This window comes from Spinacia oleracea, chromosome 1, assembly GCF_020520425.1.
Source record: "Spinacia oleracea cultivar Varoflay chromosome 1, BTI_SOV_V1, whole genome shotgun sequence".
NCBI lineage: Eukaryota > Viridiplantae > Streptophyta > Magnoliopsida > Caryophyllales > Amaranthaceae > Spinacia > Spinacia oleracea.
Genome location: NC_079487.1, coordinates 33313819 through 33323570, shown reverse-complemented (window position 1 = coordinate 33323570; position 9752 = coordinate 33313819). Strand labels below are relative to the sequence as shown.

At 34.3% G+C, this 9752-nt stretch overlaps 1 long non-coding RNA gene across 4 annotated transcripts; it reads left to right on the top strand.

Moving 5' to 3' along the window:
* The first annotated feature begins 1014 nt into the window (after positions 1-1014).
* On the top strand, positions 1015-6815 carry LOC130465800 (uncharacterized). 4 transcript variants are annotated; one of them, XR_008925815.1, is made up of 10 exons: positions 1021-1153; positions 2196-2317; positions 2402-2538; positions 2643-2794; positions 2933-3081; positions 4032-4170; positions 5007-5240; positions 5666-5780; positions 6185-6330; positions 6422-6815. It is a non-coding gene; the product is annotated as an uncharacterized lncRNA (long non-coding RNA). The 4 variants fall into 4 exon arrangements; XR_008925813.1 differs by lacking the exon at positions 4032-4170 and having other exon boundaries at positions 1015-1153; positions 1229-2317; XR_008925814.1 differs by lacking the exon at positions 4032-4170 and having other exon boundaries at positions 2744-2794.
* The last annotated feature ends 2937 nt before the right edge of the window (positions 6816-9752 follow it).

The window sequence follows — 9752 nt, the reverse complement described above, 5'->3', positions numbered from 1 at the left end:
TGATCCACCCAAGTTCAAAGAAGAACTCTTTAACGTAAACAACCCTGTTTTATTGCTTCTTAGGCAATAAGTATTTTTACTTCAACTGTATAGGTTTCTAGTGATGCTTTGTTTGGATTTACTTATCCAAGCAGTTCATGGATATGTGGAAAACTTCCCTGATGTATCTTAGAACATGGAAATTATTATTTAATTTCCCACGCAACAACTCATAGTCTTTCTTCCATGTTGTCATTTCAAAACACGATGCTCTACAGCTCGTCCTTGCCAATGGTTAACTCCAAAGGGATCTTGCTTGATCCTTTGCCAGTGTTTATGCGTGTAGCATCAATATTTAGCATATCTTTATTTCCTTGAATCAAGAACTATTCCTATGTACCTTTTCAAGTACCATAAGTTTTTCTTGATCTCAATCTACTTGATCTTTACTTAGACCAATAGAGATTGGTATATGTCCTTTATGCCTAAAGCCATACGATACATTTTTGGCGATCCTCATATTATATCATACATGATAAATTATTTTGCAGAATAATTCTCAATTGAATTCTATTCATGTAACTTTAGCTCATCTAGTTTCAGTAGATACTAAATCCAGCTATATTCTTTGACATATAATATAGGTTAAGAATCTCATTTAGACTCTTTGATGTTTAACTTAGTAAATGCTTATACATAGTTCAAACATTCTTTACTTAGATTTATTCATATGGGTCGAATATCTCCAATGGAGTCTTTCGTGTTTGATTTAGTAAATGCCATTACTTAATCTAAATCAATATTCACTACTACAAAATGCGTGTATTCTCGGCGTCATGGGCTCGACACCTGCAGTACAGCGTTAGCTTAATTCGTGTTTTGTCGATGCTGTTTGGTGTCCTCTTAATTCTCGTCAACGTTTGGCGTCGAGCATTTTAGTAAAACCACCTGCTTCGCACGTGGCCAAGTGCGTGTTCAAGTTTGAAAAAAAAAACCGCCCCACTCTCCTCTTTCTCTCTCTTACTCCGTTTTCATCTTCTATTCTTCTCTCAACCCTAACCCCCACCACTCTATCACTTCTTAGCTTGAAATTTCTAGATCTACTCCCACGCTCGAAGATTTTCCTCAATTTCAAGAAATACAACAAACTGTAAACGAAATCAAAGAATTTGAGGTATTAATTTTTCTCCACGTTCTGAGTTTGTTGGATATTTTAGGGTTTTGCCTTAAGTTGATGTTTTTGTTCCAGGTCTTGTTGTGGTCTATGAATTGATGTCCGTCGGCAATGCCATTATTTCAGATACGTCTTTTGTTTCTTTCTCTAGTTTTTTCCCCATTTTTAGTTCTCCTGACTTCTCCGATTAAGGTTTCGTTTTGGTTCGAACATTTTAGGTTTTCCGCAATTTTCATATATTTTTGGTTGTTAGATTTTACGGATATTAATCTCTCATATGTGTTCATCGGACTCCAATATGTCCAATTAGGGTTTTCAATTTTTTTTAAAAATTTCAGTTTAAGCATAGGAAATTTGGGAAAGAATAATAGAACTTATTGCGTAGATTCGAATTTTAAGCTATTTGTTCTTAGTTAAATGAACCTGTTTTTGACTGGGTTAACGGTGATGTTAATGATGTTAATACGTTGCAATTTGAATTGTATTGTGAGTTTCTGACGATAAATCTTGGGAGTACTAATACTCCATATTTAAATGGTGATAAAATTAGGAACTTTTTTTACAAACTGATACTTCAGGATTTTGTTATCATCTTTCGATATTTCTAAAACTAATATGGAAACAAGAAGATTTATATTCATATTGCTAAGTTTTCTGTAGGACTTAAAATGGCCTGTCTAGATGAATTAGCTACAGGAAATGCAGTAGTAGTTTCTTTGTGATTGGAGATAAACTATAGGAAATGCAATAGTAGTTGTAGTTTGGTTAAAATATAAAATAAATTTCTTGGAATCTATTTATTGATGTATTAGTCCTTTAGATTGAGCGAGGATTTAACTCAATCTAATTTAGAAACGATAATGCTAACATGTAATCATCTACTTGACAAGTATACTCAACTTACTTCAGATATTTCTATCAGGTCCTAAATGCTAATTAGTTGAATTTGGGTAATTATACTTTGTTGGGGGTGGTAACTACACACTATGGGTATATTTAATTGTTGAAGTATATTTGATAGGTGGTTTTGTTTCTGGTATAGGTTGAAGGAAATGATCTTTGATCATTAGCATGAATGAGCTTTCCATTACACTCCTTTGGGGAGAGCCATTCTTGGACCTGCTGAGATTGTCAAGGCTATCACTAAAACGCATCTCCATGACGGTATGCTCTTAATAAATGATGTTTATAGAGATATAATTTTTGATCCGTTGTTGCTGATACTTGAGAGGGTGCTGGAAATTTTAGATCATTGCCGCCTGTGGAGATGTTAAACGCGAGGATATTGTAGCGCTTGTAGAATTTGTTTTTACAAAGTTTCAACGGATCCAACCACCGCTGCTCAATTAGTTGTCCAGGAACCAACCTCATTAACTGGTTCAGAGGTGTGTGTATATTTCTTCAGTACTTTATGTAGTTGTTTGATCTAGTAATCAACTTCCTCCTTAACATAGTTTTTATTGGTGCATATATTGTTTTTGTATATCAGGTTAGAATGATTGATGATGATGTTGAGTTGGCCCAATTTACTATTGCTTTCAATAGAGTATCATACACAGTTCTGATGAGGTCTCCTTGATGGTCATGCAGACAATGTTGACCTCTTGGACCAAAAATACTGGTGGCATGAAGCATAATGGGGTGAGTGTTATATAGTCCAGTGACCTGTTTGTTATTTATTTAAAAGAAAAGTTTATGACTTTCTTACTAGCATACTGTTATTTCTTGCAACTTTTCATCAGATTTAAGCTTGTTGAATCGTATTTTGTTCTGTTCCAGAATGACGGTAAGTTACTTCTGCATGCCTAGAGGAAATGTTTCTATGTCAGGCCTGCCATCTATGACAAAGCAGTTCAAGATCAAATATTATGTGATGAAGGACGCCTATGCCTATTTTGTAGTTCAAGTTTAATAGCACATGGTCATAGGTAATGCCTTCGTTTCTTATCGATTTTCTTAAAATTCACTAATAAATTAGAGTTGTTTTACTTTTAAAACCCTCAGAAGATTTTGTTGATACTTGGAGCTGTGAAATTGTCTAAGAATAACTCTTGTTGTATTATCAAGTTTTGTGGGTCGTGGTGGATAATTTATTATGTGCTTGAAGATTTTGACAAACACTACTATAAAACACGTCAGTTCTCGACCCCAGAGCCTCGACACTGATCGCAAACTGTCATCATCAAATTGCTACTTATGTCTTTTCTCGACGCCTTTAGGCGTCCTCCTACTTTCCCGTCTACTATAAGCGTCAAGGTACAACTGAGAATACACATGCCCGGCACGTTCATATTTAGATGCCGCGTGTTCTTTCTATGTGAGAACCGCCCCATTACCAGTCTCAACCCTAACCTGATAACCTTCTCTCCTCTTTCTCCATCACTTTGAAGTTCCAGATGTACATCTGTAAGCCCTTACAATCAATTTCCCTCTTTCTTCTCATCTCCTTGTAATTAACTTAATTTAGTTTCTCACACTTTTTCATGATTTGCATACGAGAAGATTTGTTTGATGGTTTTCATAGTTCAACAAGCTTTCGAAGATTCTGATTCTGTCTTTTATGGCCGTTCATAGCTTGTTTGTTTGTTGTTCTTGATCTGTTTTGTTGGGTCCTATTACTGATTGTACTTGATTAACCTCTGAAAACAAAGCAATCTAATATTTTGAGACCATTTCCAAACCCATTATGCTGGTTTTATTTCAGTGTTCTGGTTTCAGTATTTGCTTCTTGTTGTATTTAGTAAGTGATTCTAAAACAAGGACTTTCTCTGAATTGTGTTGTTAATCATTCGTGTAAACTGTTTTTCATAGCTTCAATATGACCTGAAGTAAATTCATCCTCATAATGCTCCTTCTATGGACTCCTTATAACCTGCAGAACACAAATGCTATGAGTTTCAGTGCCAGTGGTACTCACGATCATGAACGAATGATAGGAACTGTCTGGGATGGGAGTCATAGCCCCTCACAGGACTACAAGAGTATAGGACAGCGAGAAGAGATTAGGGACTGCCTCAGTATGTCATAGCTTTGTTATTTGTGTTTGAAGAATTACTACTTAAGAAAGAGAAACTTGTCACTATTTCTTCTATTGTAGTAAGGTCAAATCTGGAATAAGAGATGAGAACAGAGGATAAGTTTCTGATGCCAAGGCAGTCGCTTTAAATAAATTTTCTTGCTGTGTCTCTTCGGGCTATTGTTACTTTCTAATCCTAGATTTGCTAGACATCACCATTCAAAACCCCTTGTTATTAAATGCAACTCGTCTAATGATAAGACGGTTGTCTTTTTTATTTAATGTTGTTATTCATGAATGTTAGTGGTGATCTAGTGAGTTCCTCCAACAACCAATGCACGAGGGTGGCAGAATGTGTCTTCAACTCTTGATAGGTTTTCAGTTTTTGCATTATTAACGAAGATCGGAAGTTCAGTAGAACTTCTCAAACAGATTTCACACTCAAGTTATGATCATACTCAAGTTATACCTGGAAGTTCTGCATTTTGTTTAATTTGTACTTTAGTCAATGAAATAAGAGCTTTATTTGTATTCTTTATCTGCACTCTTAATTTTGAAGTTCTTACATTGTCTACAGGAGTAATACCAAGTGACTTGAACTAGTGTATAATGGTTAGTACTCTTTAATACGGAGTACTTAGTATTGAACTCTATGTAGTTTTATTAAAAAAGAATCTGAATCTAGTGGTGTTATGATTCTAGAAGCTTGAAGTCTGCTGATTATTATGAGTGTAGATTGTAGAATTCACAAAATCAGTTAATGATGCATGTGATTATGGATGAGTTAGTTGTCATTGTGCTTGTATTATTTAGTTTGATTCTATTTGGTGTTTGCAGGAATCTTTGGTTGCAATGTGCAAGCTGAAGGAAGAGATTGACATAGAAAATAGTAGAACTAAAGGGGATGATGGAAACCATGATATATAAAGACCTGGAATTGTGCATCAGGGGAAAAAATAATGCGTGGGTTGTCGCTTGGGTATTGAGAGGAAAAGAGCTCTGTGTGGTTTTGGAGAAAGCCAACGAAACACTTCTTTATGCATCATATGCCATTGAGAAGTTTAGCAACAGGTAGTATTTTTATATTTTTTTTAGACCTAGCTTCATGGCTTAACATTTTTAAAAGTAGCTGACTATGTGAATTAAATATTTATTGAGATCATTTTGTAATAAACTCCACATCTGCGGACAATTGCAGATCAAACAAACACAAGTAACTCAGGAAGACAGGTTGCTGCTTTGATTAATTGTGGAATTAAAAATAGAGTTAAGGGTTACAAGTTAGTAGCTTGAGGCTACAAGTCTCCAAAACAGTGACTTTAGGTCACAAGTCTCAACTGATTACACAAAATACAATGCCCAGTGTTCCCCCCCCCCCCCCCCCTCTCTCCCTTTTAATTGCTAACATAGTTTTACTGCTAATCCGTACTGCTGCTCCACTAGTTGTCGTTGTTGTTGTCTGATGTTCTACTGCCGTTTGTCTCTTTCTGATGTAGGTGATCATTGTGGGTCGCTTCTGCCAGGTCATCACACATTTGATGTGATAATTCAAGTTCCACAATTTTCTTTTCGCTTGGTGTATATTTATTGAAGGTTCAAACTGATGGGGAAGTAAGCTTAGTTTTATTTTAATGAACTTATTTAGATGACACTATTGTAGCCAATTATAGATATGTGTTGTTATTTGGTTAAGTTACTGGCCTATGTCGATTGTATCTTCAGATTATTGGACAATTGATTTACATTGAAATTGACACCAAAAATGAATTCAGTGAAGCAAATTCAGATTTTAGTTGCCAGAGTTATGGAATAGAAACGGGAATGCATTAAGGGCTTCTTTCTGCATATGTATGATTAGCTGATGTTTTCACTTTAATTTGGAGTATCTTTGTTGGTAAATGTTTGCTCGTGAATATGCATATTTCTATGGTTCTTTACTTTCCTAGGTTCTTTAGTCAGAATTTCTTTTTTCTTTGCCTGATGTTATACTTGCTGTTGTTTTTGTTCTTATTCAGGTCTGTAAATGGTTAAATAGGTACACGCTAATGCAAACATGACAATCACGCTTGTAGGTAACAATTGTGATCGTGGAAGGTGAATAGTTTCCCAAGGGACATGGATTTTTTATTATGAGTGGTGTGCAAAAACAGCTCCAAATAAGGTACTGAAATGCTTTTGAACGTTGTTGGCCAATTCCTTGAAAATTCACTATAATTTATTATGGCTGTTGAAAATTAATTGATTACTTGCAGGGTGAAGTTGTAAGATTTGTGTTAAAGATGAATGACCGTGTGATTCAAGTCTCAAGTATCCTGGCTATATATGGATCCATAATACAAAGAAGTTCTATTATAGAGATTACTCAAGTAGGTCCAAATCCGCAAATAATGAGAAACTTCATCAATCCGCAAATAATGAGAAGCTGCATCAATGCTTGCAAACGAGAGAAGCTTTAATTAATTTAAATTTCTCAATGCTTCTAATGTAAACAATTTTGGAGGAAGTATGCCTTGAGAGTATAAAATATTTATGGTGTTGTAATTATTTTTTGTTGTTACTATATCAATTTTGAAAACATTCCTTGTAAGACTCAATCAAGACTTATTTTGTACTCTATATCATTAATAATGAATAGAATTCAACATTTACACCCTCTTTGGTTATAACTTAATTAGTTATCATTATTGAATTTTATTTTTTTATAATAGTTTAATGTTGGTTGTATATATGTGGAAAAAAAAAGCTTATACAAATAAATCTGAGCGCTTTTTGATGTCGTGATATAGGGGATCATTTAGATTTAAAGCTCCCGCAAAAAACTCTAGACGCTTTTTAGCGTCGAGAAAATGCAGTAGGTAAATGTGGGACGAAGCGGGAATAGAGATATTCTCGACGCCACAACATTATCTTGACGCTTTTAAGCGTCGAGATTCTCGATGCTGAAGACAAAAAGTGGTCGCTAAAAAGCGTCTTCATTCTCGACGCCAAAAAGCGTCGAGCATATTCTCGACTCTGATTTTTTCGACGCTTCTTGAAAGCGTCGAGGGCTTATTTCTTGTCGCTTTTAGGCGTCGAAAAATTGTCTAAAAAGCGTCCATAACTGACGGGATTTGTCGTAGTGATTCTAAGATCTTTGTTAATAGATCTTAGTACCCAGTATGCACTAAGTTTCGCCTTGGTCCATCATTGATGAATAATTTCAAATCTAAGTCATTATCATTTGAATGTTGTTTCACAATAGAGAGATATGTGTGTGATACACATAGGACCAATTAAGTTTTACGTACTCCCACTAAACTTCTTATATATCTATAAGAATCATGTATATTTTATGAAACTAAAATATTTTATTAGTTTCACTAAAATACAATTCTAATTCCCAATTGCTTGCTTAAATCTGTACTTAGATTTCATAAGCTAGCTTTCCTTTTCAAGCATTTATTTTGATCCACAAATCCTATGGCATGTCATGTACATAGTTTCTTCCAACATTTGATTTAGGAATACGTTTTGTCATCCATTTGCCATATGTACCAATGTGCAATCATTGCTTGATTTATAGACTTGAGCATTACAATTTTGCATGAGGCTTCAACACAATCCACACCGTGAATTTGCTTGTAACCTTTAGCAACTAATCTTTCTTTGTGTGTGAACACAATTCAACACAATCCACGCCGTGAATTTGCTTGTAACCTTTAGCAACCAATTTGCAACCAATAGATGTAAACCATTCTTGCAAATCAACAAAATTTTAATTTTGTCATCAAAACATTGAGTATGTTTTATGGCCTCTAACCATTTAAAACATTGAGTCTATATATGGCCTCTAACCATTTTAGGGAATCTAGGTTTCGTCATAGCTTATTACAAGTCACAAACTCATTAGCCTACATGATAATAGTTTGACTGCAAGTTGTAGGTTTCTTCACTATCTAATAGAAGAATCGCATAGTTTCAGTGACCTAAACTCTATGTTTCTTCACTATCTAATAGAAGAATCTTATAGTTTCAGTGACTTGAACTCTATGCATACTTGGGTATAGAATATCAACAGACACTTGAAAGTCCTTTGAATATTCTGTTCTCCCTGAAGCACTTGTAAAGTCTTCTAAGATATGTCCATTCTTTAAAGCCACTTCTAAAGTCCTCAAAGAATAAGTGTTCGGATTTTCTAAAGAACTTCGAAAAGCCTCCGGAATCTCCGTTTATGTTTTTTGTTCGCGTCGAAGATTTTCAAGGTCTATTTTCTCCCACTTGTCATTTTGGAAACGAATCTCCAAAAGGACATTATTTCCAGCAAACAAACATTATGTTCTCAAAAATTTGTGGTAGAAACAATACCCTTGTGTCTCATTTGAATAAATCACAATGAAACATATATCTATACTTGGGCCCTAGTTTGTTGAATAACAAACACTAAGCTCCCACTGAGTTTAGAAACTCTTTAGATATATATTATGAAAAGATATTCTAAAATTACTTTTCAATAGCTTTGACGAATTTGGTTTAGTTTGGTGGTAGTTGAGCATTTTGTTTAGAAATTATAGGAAAATTATTTATGATTTATCATTGATCGAATCAAGTACAAATTTACTTCGATCATTCCAACGTAGATATGCCATATCTTATGGAGCTAGATCGTGAAATTGCAACACACAATCATTGATGATCATTTTTGGTCTTAAGGTAATAACCCTCATGATCTAACCTAGATCTTTATGATTTCTTGCCAAGTGGATTTTATACTTTTCTACGAATCTTTGAACTAGCCAAACAGATTTAAACTTATATCACTTTGAGTAAATAAATCCATATTCACTCAAAACCATGTGAAATAATAAAGTCATAAAATATTTCTTTAGCTTTGAACTCTATTGTCTAGGTGTTCTAACAATTGTTCATTTCCTTTTGTTACTTTCAACAAGTAAGACTAGCTTGTCTTGAATGATCTAGTAATCAATCAACTCTCAAAAATCCATCAAAATAGAGCTTTTGAATGTTAACTTTTTGATATGGTCTGAGTAACAATGCTAAAGGTTAGTGGAACTCGAATCAAGAGATTGATTTGAACCTAGTAAAGTTCTTATTGTTAACGAGTTGTTTGTTTTAATCAAGCATATTGACTCAACCCGTAAATGACCATTTCATTCAAATAAACAAACAAACATTTTTTTTGTTTTCTTGAATGTGAGTCTTTCTGTGTTTGAAAACAGAAATTTAGGTATGTTGATTATGGAACAAAATAGCCATTAAGTTCCAGCCTTGAAAGGACTTAAAACAAACTAGATGACCCTACAACTAATGTAGCAAAGCCATGCTTCATTTCCCACTTATAGGTCATTAGTGTAGCCTAGCTTCCATTGTTTGAGTTATTACCGAAGTAAGAACCTCAAGCGGTATATGATACCAAGGAAGTTTGATTGTTAGGTCACTTCTCTTTAAACATATACTTATAGATAGAAACGGAATCGTAAATTCCTTTCATTAGTTCCTTGTTTTCCTATTTCTTGTACCCTTTCTTATAGTCTTAAGAATTGAATTCTTTAGTGTTGACTTTTATACTTTGTTTAGACATGTCCA